This window comes from Silene latifolia, chromosome Y (genome assembly GCF_048544455.1).
Source record: "Silene latifolia isolate original U9 population chromosome Y, ASM4854445v1, whole genome shotgun sequence".
Classification (NCBI taxonomy): domain Eukaryota; kingdom Viridiplantae; phylum Streptophyta; class Magnoliopsida; order Caryophyllales; family Caryophyllaceae; genus Silene; species Silene latifolia.
In genome coordinates, this window is record NC_133538.1 from 248,288,338 (window position 1) to 248,302,689 (window position 14,352).

At 34.3% G+C, this 14,352-nt stretch overlaps 1 long non-coding RNA gene across 1 annotated transcript; it reads left to right on the forward strand.

Moving 5' to 3' along the window:
• The first annotated feature begins 7,083 nt into the window (after positions 1-7,083).
• Positions 7,084-13,856, forward strand: LOC141633976 (uncharacterized). Its single transcript, XR_012538736.1, has 8 exons — positions 7,084-7,409; positions 7,829-8,901; positions 10,021-10,129; positions 10,317-10,364; positions 10,492-10,654; positions 10,878-10,958; positions 11,363-11,476; positions 12,124-13,856. It is a non-coding gene; the product is annotated as an uncharacterized LOC141633976 (long non-coding RNA).
• Positions 13,857-14,352: the final 496 nt, after the last annotated feature.

Here is a 14,352-nt window from a genome sequence, read left to right on the forward strand (position 1 = left end):
CGTTAATCGATATCTGACTTCCCTGTGGTGGTAATTGTTTACTTCGAAATGAAATTTAATTCAAGCGTACAGTGACTGACGATGAATCGAACAATTCACGCAAGAGAATTCACGCAATTATACATAATACAAATCTCAAATTATCAAATTTGAGATACCATAACTTAATTAATTAGCGAAAGACGATGAATCGAACAATTCACGCAAGAGAATTCACGCAATTATACATAATACAAATGTCAAATTATTGAATTATTAAATCAATTTGACTCCATCAGTCAATTTCGACGATAATTGCATCATAATAAAATCAATTAAATTGCTCAACAATTCAACATCAAACTTATCGACTAAACATATTAGCAAATAAATAAATTAGAAACGCATATAGTTGTATAGCGAAATGATCGAATACGATTACAAATGCAGAATAAAATAGGATTGACAAATTAACAGCAATTAAGTACAATTAGGTCAATTATTAATGTGATTGATAGAGAAAGAGATTACGATTTGCAGAAATTAGGGATTAATCGAGAAGAATTCCTCCATTTGAGTGTTCGCGCCACCATTCCACACATTATACTCAAGGAGTTCTATTCTAATAATATTCCACACATTATATAAGCCCATCCATGTATAATGCAAATCAGTCCAAGGTAGTAATTTGGTGAGACCGGCCGCCTCGCCATAATGAGGTGCCTCACCTGATCCGGCCTCTATATATATATATATATATATATATATACGGGTATACGGGTTTTCTATCCTATGCCCACTGGGAAAACAAGTAAAAGTAATTGTATATTACAATTTCCCATAAAGACATTATTAAAATCTTTCTATTTTTGGTATTCTTAACCTATGCCTAGTGGGCATAGGTTAGAAAAACCCATATATATATATATATATATATATATATATATATATATATATATATATATATATTAGAGAAATGGGAAGAAAATTTATGTCCGGAGGGAGTAATTATTATCTATTTCTACATTTAGTAAGTTTTAGGCAGTAGACAAGTGGATACTTGAAATAAACAAGTGAGGACCGTCCTCCTTATGCCTAAAAACAATTTACTAAATGAAATATTATAAAGGTTTAGGTGTAAGGAGTAAGATCCTCTCGAAGAACACTGAGAATTTTTCTAATATGATATATCTATCTACAACGAACGTTAGAAGATTAACATAGTCTGATTATGTCACTATTTAGCTATTTTAGTAAATGTTCTCTATTTTTGACATTTTTGTTCGAAGAAAAACAAATACGTAATGTAATTCATATCCATACAATAATACAAGACAATTGGGGGCATGAGCTAAAGATATGAAAGCGGCGTATAAAAAAATTAAATTAAAATAAAAATAATGTATGAGCTAAATGTTAAAAGGAAGCAACAAATGAAATATGAATCTCAAACAAATTTTGGTAGTATGGACCCTAAGTGTTACGGTAGTTTGATACGGAGTACTACTACAAATTGACAAATTGATGGTGAATCAGTAGTTGTCTATCTTGATACCTTGTACTACAAATTTGAGCTTGCGTTGCAGTACAAGACAACAAAGAAATGACTTGTAGTACCTATCAACATTTTTAGATCATGTTTTATAATTTTTCATCACAAATTTGATATGATCATGGTTCCCAACAAGCTAAGTAACTAGTGGCTCTTCAAAATAAAGTATGGACTATTTTCTATGGTCATTATTTAACGCATTAATGTTGCAGACAAATGTGGAACTAGAATTTATGGGAAGAGTAGTAAGATTCGAACTTTCGACCCAATCATGTTCAATTACCTCTAATAATAATAATATACGGGGGGTAACTATGTAGCTAGGATCTTTTTTTTGTATATGCATGTCAAAAGTATTCACAACTTAATTATAATAATGATATTAACATAGGTACATATTGTAGAGAATATAAATGTATAAATTGTATTTAATGATTTGCTTAATTATTATTGATTACAAGGGATGTTTATATAGCAATTACAAAGGACAATAACTTGAAACACAATCTAACTATAATATATCATAAAGATATAATTGACACAATATAGAAAACTAGGACTACTATAATCTTAGACAATCACAATATTACCATATTGTAAATTATACTATAATAGTAATATTATATTCCTTATACGCCCCTGCAAGATGGACGACCGGAGGGGAAGGACAATCTTGAGAAGAAGAAGACAGGACCGCAATGTTGACCCATGAGAATCTTGAGAAGGAGAAGACGTGAGAGCAATGATAACTCATGAGAAGTCGCAAGACATAGACTAGTGGTAAGTGGTAGGAGCCTTAATTCTGCCATAGTGAATAAAGGAGGAGAAGAGAGAACGTGGAGGAGCCTAGGACGCCAAAGATGTGCGACAAGTGAGCATAGGGCGAGACTTGATGATATTGGGAATGAAATTTGTACGGTGATGTACGTAGCGAATTTGATCGATGGATCAAGACTTGTAGAGAGGAGATGAATATTTGGTGAGGAAATTATGTGTGAAAGATTAAGTGAGGAAACTGTCCCGAAGAAATTTGGAAGGGTCAAGAAAGAGATATTAATTTGTGTGAGAGAGGGAAAATTATTCCAAAAAATTTGGAAACGCGAAGAAAAATAGCATAAGTTAATTGAGAAATTGATGCTGGTCAGAGGAAACGATGGCCGAAATTTAAAGGACATGAGTAATTTGTGAAAGATTGCAAAAAGGTTAGGGCATACTCTGAGAAACATAACATGTATGTTATTTTGTGGGAGGGGAGAAAACTATTCTGACTGTATTTTGGAAAGGGCGGGAGAGACATACTTTGTATAACTTTAGGAGATAATAACGGTGACAATAAAGAGGGTCAATATGGAGGCATGTAAGAAATTGGGATAGAAAATTTGAGATGAGGTAAACTTTATATATTTGAGGTAGACGAGTACATTTGAAATAAGAAACGGGGTAATTTATAAGCAAGGTACGAGCTACGTATAATAAAGATTAAGAGGGAAAAATCAGGGGGTAAACCTGAATATAGATTAAGAGAACGAGCTAAAAAGCCAAGTGACTAGCAATTTGCGTTGACACAGTAGAAAGAACAATGTAAGGAAAAGCAAAACAGGACTTTGCTACGTAAGAAAGAGTAGGGCAGAAGTAGAAATTGTCTGAAAGAGGACACATCCATTATCACGATAGCATTAAAGAAAGATAAAGGCTTTGACGATGGACGTAAATTTGAGATAAGTGTTTGGTGGATGGGCTTATCAGTTTGTAAGAGAAATAAGAGAGCGCAACTGGGCAAGGACTTAATCGATGCTCGGGATAGCTTTGAGACATAAAACTATGACATGAAGGGCCACGGAAAAGGGATAAGTCGGTTGACGAGCAAGCGTGAGTCTACCGAGAAGGGAAATAATTTTGAAAGGTGGTAACCCAAATCTTAAAGGAGGGACAAAGTTTAGGGGAGCTTGCTGTTAAGAAGAGAACAACGAGAAGTGAGAGAATTTTAATTGTGAGATTTGATTAAGAAAGGTGAGAAGAGTAGGACTGAAAAATTCGGTTTAATATTAACCGCAAATCTGGGGTCGAAACTTTCAACCGGGATGAAGAAAGAGATGGCGGCTCGAAATCGCAAGACAGAGTGAGCAAGGTGGCGCTCGAATTTTATGGTTCGATAACGCAATTTTGATAGGCTGGTTAATTTGTAGAAGAAGATCTTAAGAAAAAATAAGAAGTGAATTTATAGTAGAGAATATTATGGCTTGAGATGAAGGATGTACGGAACGAGTACATTGGTTTGAAGAGAGCACGGTTGTGAGAAGACTGTAGGAAAGAGATGAGAAGTTGGAAAAAGTAGATGCACGCTTTTGAGGAGTAATTTGGTGTTTGAAGATTAGAAGAAATTATGGTGCAGGAGAAATTTGGGGGGGAAAAACATGAAAATTAGATCAGCTAATTATTAAGCCTGTCGGAGATGGAAGAGATGACAGCCATCTCTGGTCGGCAGCGGAAAGACGGTGGTTTTTGTGGTAGGGTTTGTGTGTGTAAAGGTTCCTAAGATTTTACCCTTCTGATACCATGTAAGGAATATAAATGTATAAATTGTAGAGTAAATTATCAATTACACCCACGTCAAATGCACTTTTTTACATTTACTCCGACGTCAATTTTTTTTAATAAATTACACCCAAGTTAATAGCTCAGGTTATAAATTGTACCCAGATCCATTTTCAGGTGAAAAACATTATTAAGTGACGAAAATGCCCCCGCGTTTATAACTACCAGTTTTGCTATGACTCTTCATTTACTTTCCCCATTTCACCTCTTAACCTAATTTCATTCGAAATTTCCCCCAAATTTTGTCCTTAAAAATTCCCCCAAATTTCCACAATAATCCAAATTAAACCCTAATTATTGAGAGATTGTTCATCCATCACCATCTATCACTGCTGTAATTTATGTAGTTGTCCTTCAATCTCTTGTTTGATTTCTGTTATTTTGATTAGGCTATTGAGAGATTTGTTTGTAGGCTATTGTTTGATTTCTGTTATTTTGATTTATGTCGTGAAATTCATTATTAATCATTGCTCTGAAATTTTTCTTTATTTTTTACCCTAATTTCTTGGTTTATAATTGATGGGCATTGAATTAGATTAATTTTGGTCATCCTGATTTCTGGCTTTTCAATTTCTGTGTTTATAATTGATGGCTATTAAATTAGGTTATTTCTGGGTTTTGAATATTTGGGTTTTAATTAGTTTAATTCTGTATTTTTAATTTCTGGGTATTGTATTTCTGGGTTTCGTGTTTATGAGTTTTGCATTTCTATGCCTTAGTTTAGGCTTTCCCAACTTTGAATTTCTCCTTCGTTGTGGATATATTGTAGGAAACATGAGCAGCAACGCGTCTATAATTCAAGGTATACAGGATAAGATTGATCGCATATTGGGTGAGGCTCCAAAACTATTTCAGCGTTTAGATGTTGTTTTGGCACCAACCGCCGTGTGGGGTATGTTGACTAGCCAAGACCCGGTGCTCCAACTTCTGCAGCCTCTTTTCGTGAATATTCCAGGTCCATCTCACGCTCCAATCCTGGGTGGTGTCGTCTTAAATAGTAAGTTGCAGTATACATAGGAGTTAGGATTGTTGTGATATTTGTGATTTGCAACTACCAGTTTCTTGAAACGTTCGTATGTTTGGTCTATTGCAGGAATGGTTGCCGATAAACGGAAGGAACTGAAACAACTGACTAATGAGGTGGTCCTTCTATTTGAAAGGATCTTAAATGTCTTGTCCTGGGATGTAGTGGTGGATATATGTCGTGCGAGTAGGAGAATTGTGAACGTCCCAGAAGGACAGCATGAGTACCTCAGGATTCTGGATGTTCATTGTAATCATTTAGAGTCCCTACACGAAGACAAGCTTAGAGAAGACAGGCTTCGAGAGCTTGACTCTTCTCCTTCTTCTGATGACAGTTACAGCCGATGAATGAGTTTATTCAAAGGGGGCAGGCAGGGTATGGAGGCTTGGGGGGTTCTAGCTTGCTGTTGAACAATATGTTGTATTTGCACTGATGTATTTGCACTGATATAAGGGTATGGAGGCATTAAGGGATGTATTTGCACAGATGTAAGGTGATGTATGCTAGAATACTGTTTCAATTAACAGTTGTACTGTTGAACAATATGTTGTAATTCAACAAATTTCTTTCACCCATCTTTGTCTGATTCATCAGTTCAGTATGCCAAGTGCAGTATTCGTTTCATTTTCGTCTGCTAACCAAATGCAATGCAAAAAATTGCAGTGTGTATTGAAGAAACAATTAAGAAACATAAGGTCTGACATTATCATTAAGCATTTAAAAGCCACATTGTCATTGCCATTACATTAAACATAAATCATTAGAATTACATGCAACGAACAACTATGAAACTGATGATGATAAATGCAAACACTGCTGTTGGGTTAGAGAACTTGCACTTCTCAATTCGTCTTCCTAGATTGTCTTGAGTCGAAGACTTCAAAATCGCAACTGGTACACCACAAAAACATTTCATGGGTTGCTCATCAATGCCACTATGATGGTTGCTCATCAATGCCACTATGATAAAGTGCTTTCATAGCTACTTTCAATTGACATTTTGATTGAATTTCTAACCCTAATATTCAAAAGACAACCTAATTATCAAGAACCATGACAAGATTAAACGGAAACGAAATTTATTGAATAAAAATTAATAAAATTGAACACATTGAACAAAAACAAAACAATGGGGAATGAATTACCTTGAGGATTAGTAACACAATGAAGGAAATCAAATTAGGAAAAATATGAGAGAGAAGGATGAAGAAGGGAAGGGAATGAATGAGATGTTAAACATCAAACAAGCACAAAGTTAATAAAGAAAGGCAGAAGGGCAAAATCATCCTAAAAAATATGGTTTAACCCAAAAAAATTGAAATTTGATGGAAATGTGGTCGGATTCCGATATTGGGGGCAATTTATAAACTGAGCTATTAACTTGGGTGTAATTTATTAAAAAAAATTGACGTGTGAGTAAATGTAAAAAGTGCATTTGACGTGGGTGTAATTGATAATTTACTCTAAATTGTATTAAATGATTTGCTTAATTATTATTGATAACAAGGGATGCTTATATAGCAATTACAAAAGACAATAACTTGAAACACAATCTAACTATAATATATCATAAAGATATAATTGACACAATATAAAAAACTAGGACTACTATAATCTTAGACAATCACAATATTACAATATTGTGAATTATACTATAATAGTAATATTATATATATATATATATATATATATATATATATATATATATATGAGTATGATGTTTATATATGAATATTTAGTATCTAACCTAGTGCTACTAAAGATGGGGTGGTTTGGGAGTATTATTATGGAGTATTGTTTCTATACTCTTTAAAAAATCCAAACTTGGGTTACTATAGTTGTAACAGTGTTTCTAAGCTTTCTACCCATTCTGCCCCTGCCTTTGTTTTTTATTACTTCCGTGCCCTTTTTTTTCTCCTCATCTATACAGCTCATTCTCCCTCTTTTCGTGTCCCACACTGCTCTCCATTCTCCATTTTTGTATCCTATATTTTCTGTGGATGTTTTGCTAATTCATTACTAATACTGTATCAATCAATTATGGCAAACTCCCCAGTTTGTAGGAACCGTAACCTTAATCCTTGCCAAAACAATAACCATAATTCCCTTCCTCTTCCAGAAAGCAGTTCACTTATCGAATCAACAACAATGGCGATGACGACTTCAATCCAGCTGATACGAACATGTAGCAAAGTTGTCGTGTTCATTATTCTGATTTACTTCTTCCTATATGTTAACTATTGCGGTGGATTATTGAGTGTGAGTTAAATTAAATAATTATGAGTTTATATATATATTTTTTTGGTTTAAATTGATTGCATGCAATTGATTTGGGGATTTTTCATGCAATTGATTTGGGGATTTTTTTAGGTTTAAATTGATTGCATGCAATAATTTGGGCCAATTTAAATTTCTGGGTTATTTTGTGTTTGGCTATTTGACAGTGCCATGTTTTTCTAGAGTAGATGATTATGTAAGGGTGACATAATCCTACCGCCGGTGTGTAATAGATTCCTACTAACAAGAATTCTGCAAAAGCTCGCATATTCTTTTCATTTAATAGTAACATATCATGTTGTGTAGGTTTTTCCAGCTGGGTTGAAGCTTGAATTTAAAATTCTATATGCCATACATGTTTTATAATTCTATTTGGTGCTGCGCTGTGATGTTTTGTGTAGATAAAAAGAGAGACGTCCAATGTCTGAGCAGTAAAGCTAGATTCTATGGAGATATTTTCATAGGCTTTTGTGAAGCAAGAAGCTTAACACACAAAGTATGCATGCGGATCATTCTTCGCTTCAAAACGAACTTGCGAATGACCTCTGTAATTTTTTATACCAGTATTAAATTGCTCTTTCTAAGGGGAGACATGAGCAAACCAAATTCATTCGATTTTCTTAGTGAATGCTTTATGCACTACTTGAAGGTTGCCTTTCCAAATAATCAGTATACAGTTACTTATATTAGGGGTGTTATTCATAATGTCTTTTTTTTTGTCTACCGGAGAAAAGACGACAACTTCTGACTGAGATAAAGACGTTGTGTGAGGCCCCTTGTTCACAGGGTCTGGTAGAGTTCTACGGTGCGTTTTATATATCTGATTCAGGATAAATAAGCATTGCTTTGGAGTACATGAATGGCGGATTCCTCGCAGTTGTCATGCAATTTCAGAAGTCTATACCTGAACCAATACTTTAGTCTATTGTTCGGAGGGTTTTACATGTACTGATAATTTTACAATTTTTTGCTCTTTTATATTTTCTGCTACTTTTTACATTTGAAAAGTCTCCTCTGCTAAGTTTTCATATGTGAATATTACTTAGGGATTGAACTACATGTATGATGTTCGTCACTTGGTATAAAAAGATATAAAGCCATCAAATTTTCTTGTAAATCTCAAGGGTGAGCCAAAGATAACAGATTTTTGTTTAAGTGCTGGATTGGAAAACTCAATGGCCATGAGTTAGTTTTATTTATACTTACCAAGACTTAGAGTTAACATACAATTGTTTAATATTCAAGTATTATAGTGTTTCTCTTGGAGTTGTTTATGAGATTTTTTGTATAATCAATTACCTTTTAGTGTGCTACCTTTATCGGGATTGTTACGTATATGTCCCCTGAGAGAATACGCAAGGAGTCTCATTCATATCCTGCCAATATATGGAGCCTTGGACTTTCCCTTTATGAGTGTGGCACTAGCGAGTACCCATTCACGGCCAATGACCGGCCTGTAAATCTTATGCTACAGGTGAGCTCATTTCATACTTCTTTGCTTCTTTAAATTGAGATAACAACAAGTTTTATATTTGTCTAATCTTATCGTTTTAAATGTATCAGGGACTTAACAATAACTAGGTAGGATTAGGACTTGATGACGCTTATTAGTGATTTTATTAGTGATAGATAAAGATGTTTATGCAACAATTGGGTTACATTACTGCTTTGTCATATCATTGATAATATATCCAATTAGGTATAGCCAGAGGGGCCTTTGGTGTGCTAGGGTATTCTTTTCGTCTTAATCGTCATATGGTCTTTAGTTTAGTTCTTTAATCCTTAATATGACAAATGTTTCCTTAGTATATATGTTCAATTTGTGATAAGAAGACCATCTCGGTGGTTTTCTATATGAAAGCAAGGAGTGTGAGTTTTGTTTGACGTGGTTTATTATTGTTCATATTTGTGTTTTTTATAAATGGTCGCTTTTGCTCTTTTGGTATTGTGTTTAGTATTTTTCTCTACAAAAAACTTTTCTCTCACAATTAAAGAAGCTAAACTTGCTTGTAGCAGTTTGTACGTGTTGTTATTGAAGCCTTTGAAGCGGATGGCAAGTATTTGTGGCATACATCAGCATTTGTTGTTATAATCCTCAGGATGTATAGGAGAAGATATTTTGTATAGACAATGCCACTAAACTTACAACACCCCCCCCCCCCCCCAACACACACACACACATTCATTATGATTTCTGTGAACGCAAACGACCTAACAAATGTGGTGTGATTTCAGCCCGTATCTTTAACTATAGTAGTAAATTTATTTTTATGTGTTAGCCTCCTGACTCGCTTAGTATATGCAAACTGCAAAGGAGAAGGGAAGGTGAAGGAGATTGTTCCCTTTCATTCCAATTATTATTGTCTCATTCTCCTTTTTTACTCTCGCACACTCATTCCCCATTTTAATTTCTCAATTCTTTTCTACTAATTTTATTTTCGATTGATTCTTAGTTGGGACTTGGGGTTGTTTAATGTAATGTTTATTTACCTTCTCTGTTAGATTCTTATAGTTAGGATTTTTTAAAATTTAATCTTTGTTTGCATTTTCATGATTCTTATTGTTGGTATTTCTTTTCATGGTGTGCCTGCAGTCTGCAGCTGTCGAGGACGGAGACGGTGATCACGTCGGTGAGAGAGTGTATTGCACGGAGGATAAATGGAGATCTATGTATCACAATGAGTAACATCGGTATTAATGAGGTAGCGTAATTTTAATAACCCATTGCTGAATTTGCTGCTAATGTTAGATGTTAACTATTAAGGTAGAATATTGATTGTGAATTAAATAAGTAGGGCTTAGTTTTCGGATTTAAATTGATTGCATGAAATAATTTAGAGCTCAAAAGAGACGGCTTCATTATGTGTTTTTCCCTTCCTTTTTTGTTAGTGTGCAACGGAGAAGGCTATCAAATATAAAGTACCACAAATATCATAGGTTTGAATACATGATTTGTTGCTACTTTCGACATTATATTTAGTTGTTTTGGCTAAGAGTGATCATTTGCCACTATTAATTTGCACATTGTTCTCTGACATGCCTTTTTGTTACCTTGATGCTGAAGAGGCCTGGCAAAATTGATGTTCGAGCAATTAAAGGACAATAAATGGACATGGGGCGTAACTGAATGGATTTTGGTGAAAAAGATTATATACACGCTCTTGCAATTGCCATATCATATCATGGAGCTACTATAAAATACTTCCGATTTCTTTCTAGAAATAGAGGTAACTAGAGAAGGCCTATAGATGTCATAGCCTGCAATAGTGCAAAATTTTATTGCATACGACCTTTAATGCGTAGCCTGTGATTCCGAAACCCTTAGTTGGCAACTTGGCATTCTTTTGCATATTAGCCAATCTATGCCAGCTCTTATTTCATCTTGTTTCAACTTGGTTCAATACATGGCAGTTCTTTTTCACGTTGATTGAGATATCTTTTTTTTGAAAGGTCGTCGAATGCTTGAGCATACGAAAAAGCTCGTGGAAGAAAAATTCACTGTCGTTGGAGGCCTATGAACACAATGTTGAGGTAATCTGAAAATTTTCAGTTCTTTGAATGCTTTTCTGGTTCTTGATATTGTTGTAGAAGCCTTTGGCACTAGAATTAAGGGCAAGAATCTGGTGTTTTTTTTTGAAATATCCGGTGCTCTAAACTGGTATTAAGTTTGTTTTTAGGATTCCTGTTATCGTCTATTTGTTAGGACCTCTCCCTTCTCATTCGTTGCATATAAAACAAGAAGAAAAATTTGATTGGGGTATTTTTTTTTCTTACTTTTTCACCTTCCATAGCAAAAGAGAAGAAACAACCTTTTGTGTTGCTAACAGAGGGGATAAGGTTTTATGATGTGTAATTTTTCTGAGAAAGAAGGTTTATTCAAGAGAGGATGTACAAGGCGGATTAGAGATTGATTGAAATGCAATTCATTTGATCAGGTTATCTATGGGGATACAGATACAGTCATGGTGTAGTTTGGTGCATCTACTATTGAAGATGCAATGAAATTAGGAAGAAAAGTTGCTGAGCATATAAGTGGTACCTTCATAAAGGCAAGTCCGCCTGTCCTTGCTATTTATTGTTGTAAATTTTGTTGGTTGCTTGATTGATATCTCCCTCAATTTTTAAGAAGTTGGAATATGTGTAGGTCTTAGTTCCTTTTCTTGATGAAGGCCTTTGTTTAACTATTTAATTTTTTAAATTTAGAAGCAAATGTCGATTTAAAATGCATTATAAATTAAATAATACACACATTGGTAACACAAGAAAGAGCAGCTTACAAGCAATTTGAGTTCAAGAGGTTTACATCAACGACATGGTTGGTTATTATGTCATTTGTGTGCGAGCTGTTGAATGTTAGAGGTTATTTTCTGGCCTGATGCACTTCATCTGACTTGTATCCCTCTGAATATAAAGTGGGAAGATTAGGAGAAAACCCTTAGTTGTATTGACCAACTGAGATGTCAATTTACTAATAAGATGAGGAACACGATTGTCACAACTGACAACGGATCCTTTAACATGTCCTTTTGGCTGGTTCATTCTGAATTGATACCGGCATACTGGCTGAAATGTGACTTTGAAAGCACACAAGACAATTATGTTGTGTGTAATTGTATCAAATATCGGTTTGATAGTTGATCTCGAAATCGTTGATCGTTATGTTGAATGTAAACATATTCTTGTATTAAATTTGCAGCCCATCAAATTCGAGTTTGAGAAGGTTTATTTCCTATATTTGATCATTAGCAAGAAGAGATATGTTGGTCTTTCCTGGACAAACCCTGACAAATATGATAAAATGGATATGTAAGGTCGGGACTGCTTTCTTTTTTACCAGTGACTGTTAGCCAACCCCCAGTCATATTGGGACAATGGTTTGCTGTTGTTGGTGTATCACTTCATTCATTGATAGTCATCTACATGCATTGAAACAATTCGAAAGGACAATTGCCTACTTGTAAAGAATTTGGTAACGGAGTGGTTGCACAAGATATTTATTGATAGAGACGTCAAAGGGGCCATCCAGCTTGTCAAAAACACCATCTCATATCTTTTGATGAATCGCCTTGACTTGTCAGCTTCGTTTGATCGAGCTGTTTCCCAACCGTAGGACCGTCATGAGTTTTGCCTTATTTAAGGTAGGCGAAATGATCAGCAATAGTTTCATAGGAATTTTATACTCCATATAGTTTCACTATCAATTTGGTGGTTAACAAGAAGCTGGTAACACTGAACAATATGAGAGTACCTCTGACCAAGCCCTAAGCTAAGTTTTATAGCCACTTTTTATGCTTTAACAACTTGAGTTAAAAACTTTTAGGTCATCTGGATGTTTAGAGCATGTTTGGCCTCGATTTTCAAAAATGAGTTTTTGTTTATTAAGCTTAATTTTTCAAAAGTGTTTTTCAAAAGCAGAAGCAACAATTTGCTACTTCTATTTCTATGAGCAAAAATATGGATTTTTAGCTTTTGAGAATTTTTTGTTTAACTTTTAGAAAATGATGTGTCTGGCCAAAAAGTGTTTTTGTGTCCAAAAACATTTTTACAAGTTAGGCCAAACACACACTTACTTTGGGTTAATTTTTGACAAAAATACTTGCTTCGACAAAATATTTGGTCTAGAAGGAGGAATTTCAATGTTTTAACATGGTTGATCAAATATAGGAGAGGAATTTGAGGTTGTGTTAATTGAATTTAGGTATAGTGATGGTATAATTTACTGATTTGTTAGTGTAGTTTGTTGCGATTGTATATTCATAAAATATGAATGTGATCCAATACAACTCCTACCATTTTTGGGACCCTTATTAATTCTCATTATCTGTTGTCCATTTCTCATCACCTAAATCATATGCTTTATATTACATTTTATGCTTATATAAATCTTTGCTATAAATTTTGTGTAAGACAGTAGGACTTCGTGACAAATTTAGACTAAGAATTTACGTGAAACTATTGATCTCCACTCTTTGTAACTGTAGACTGAATTTACCCAAATTTCATTCGTGATCTGTTGTAAATTTGACTTGGTGCCACTATTGGATCTTTTCTGCTATCTAAATACGATACCACTTTGAAACTTAAACAAAGAAAGAATGCTTGAGTGATTGATTATGTTCCCAGTTTAGGCTTTACATCTCTTGATAACCTTTTGACATCTTACTTGTCCAAGACTGTAGAAGTGATTGTACTAGAGATAGAGACGATGGGGCTAGCACACTATCGGACAATAGGATCCGAATATTAGATTAAAGTGTTGAGTTGCTGATTGATACGCACTTAAGCATAAGCGGTGGCTTTTATGGTTCAAGAGGTTGTTTTCTTAGTATAAGATGTGATTTTGCATCTCTATGCCTTGTACTGATGGTGCTAGAATATTATTGCAAATAGGCAATTTCATTGAACTCAAAACCATCTTGCTTTATAAAATCATTGGTCGATGTCTTTTCAGCGGGTAGCTTCATAGACATAATTCCAGTTTCTGTAGTCTCAACTTAATCACGTACAATCATTACTTTGCCATGCATTACAATCAATACATTTCTCATTATGAAAATTCGCTTTCTGTTTTTCCGATTATTGTTCTTTTGATTATTTTGTAGTACAAGTCGTATTTTCAAACGATTTTCGCTAACCATTTCGCCAAATTGGGACACCGCGCCCGGTAAGGCGAGGTGCAACAACTAGTTATACAAAAACTTGGTATTTCTTAGTTAGCACTACTACTAGATGTAAGATATATACCTTGGACTCTTTTTTTTTTTTGAAGGCGAAAATACCTTGGACTCTTGGAGATGGATAAACGAATATTTCAATGAAATTATTAAAATTTAGATAATTTTTACATAATCAAAAGATAAGCATCATATGATTTCAAAAAAAAAAAGATAAGCATCCTATATATTAATAATGTCTTTACACTTTT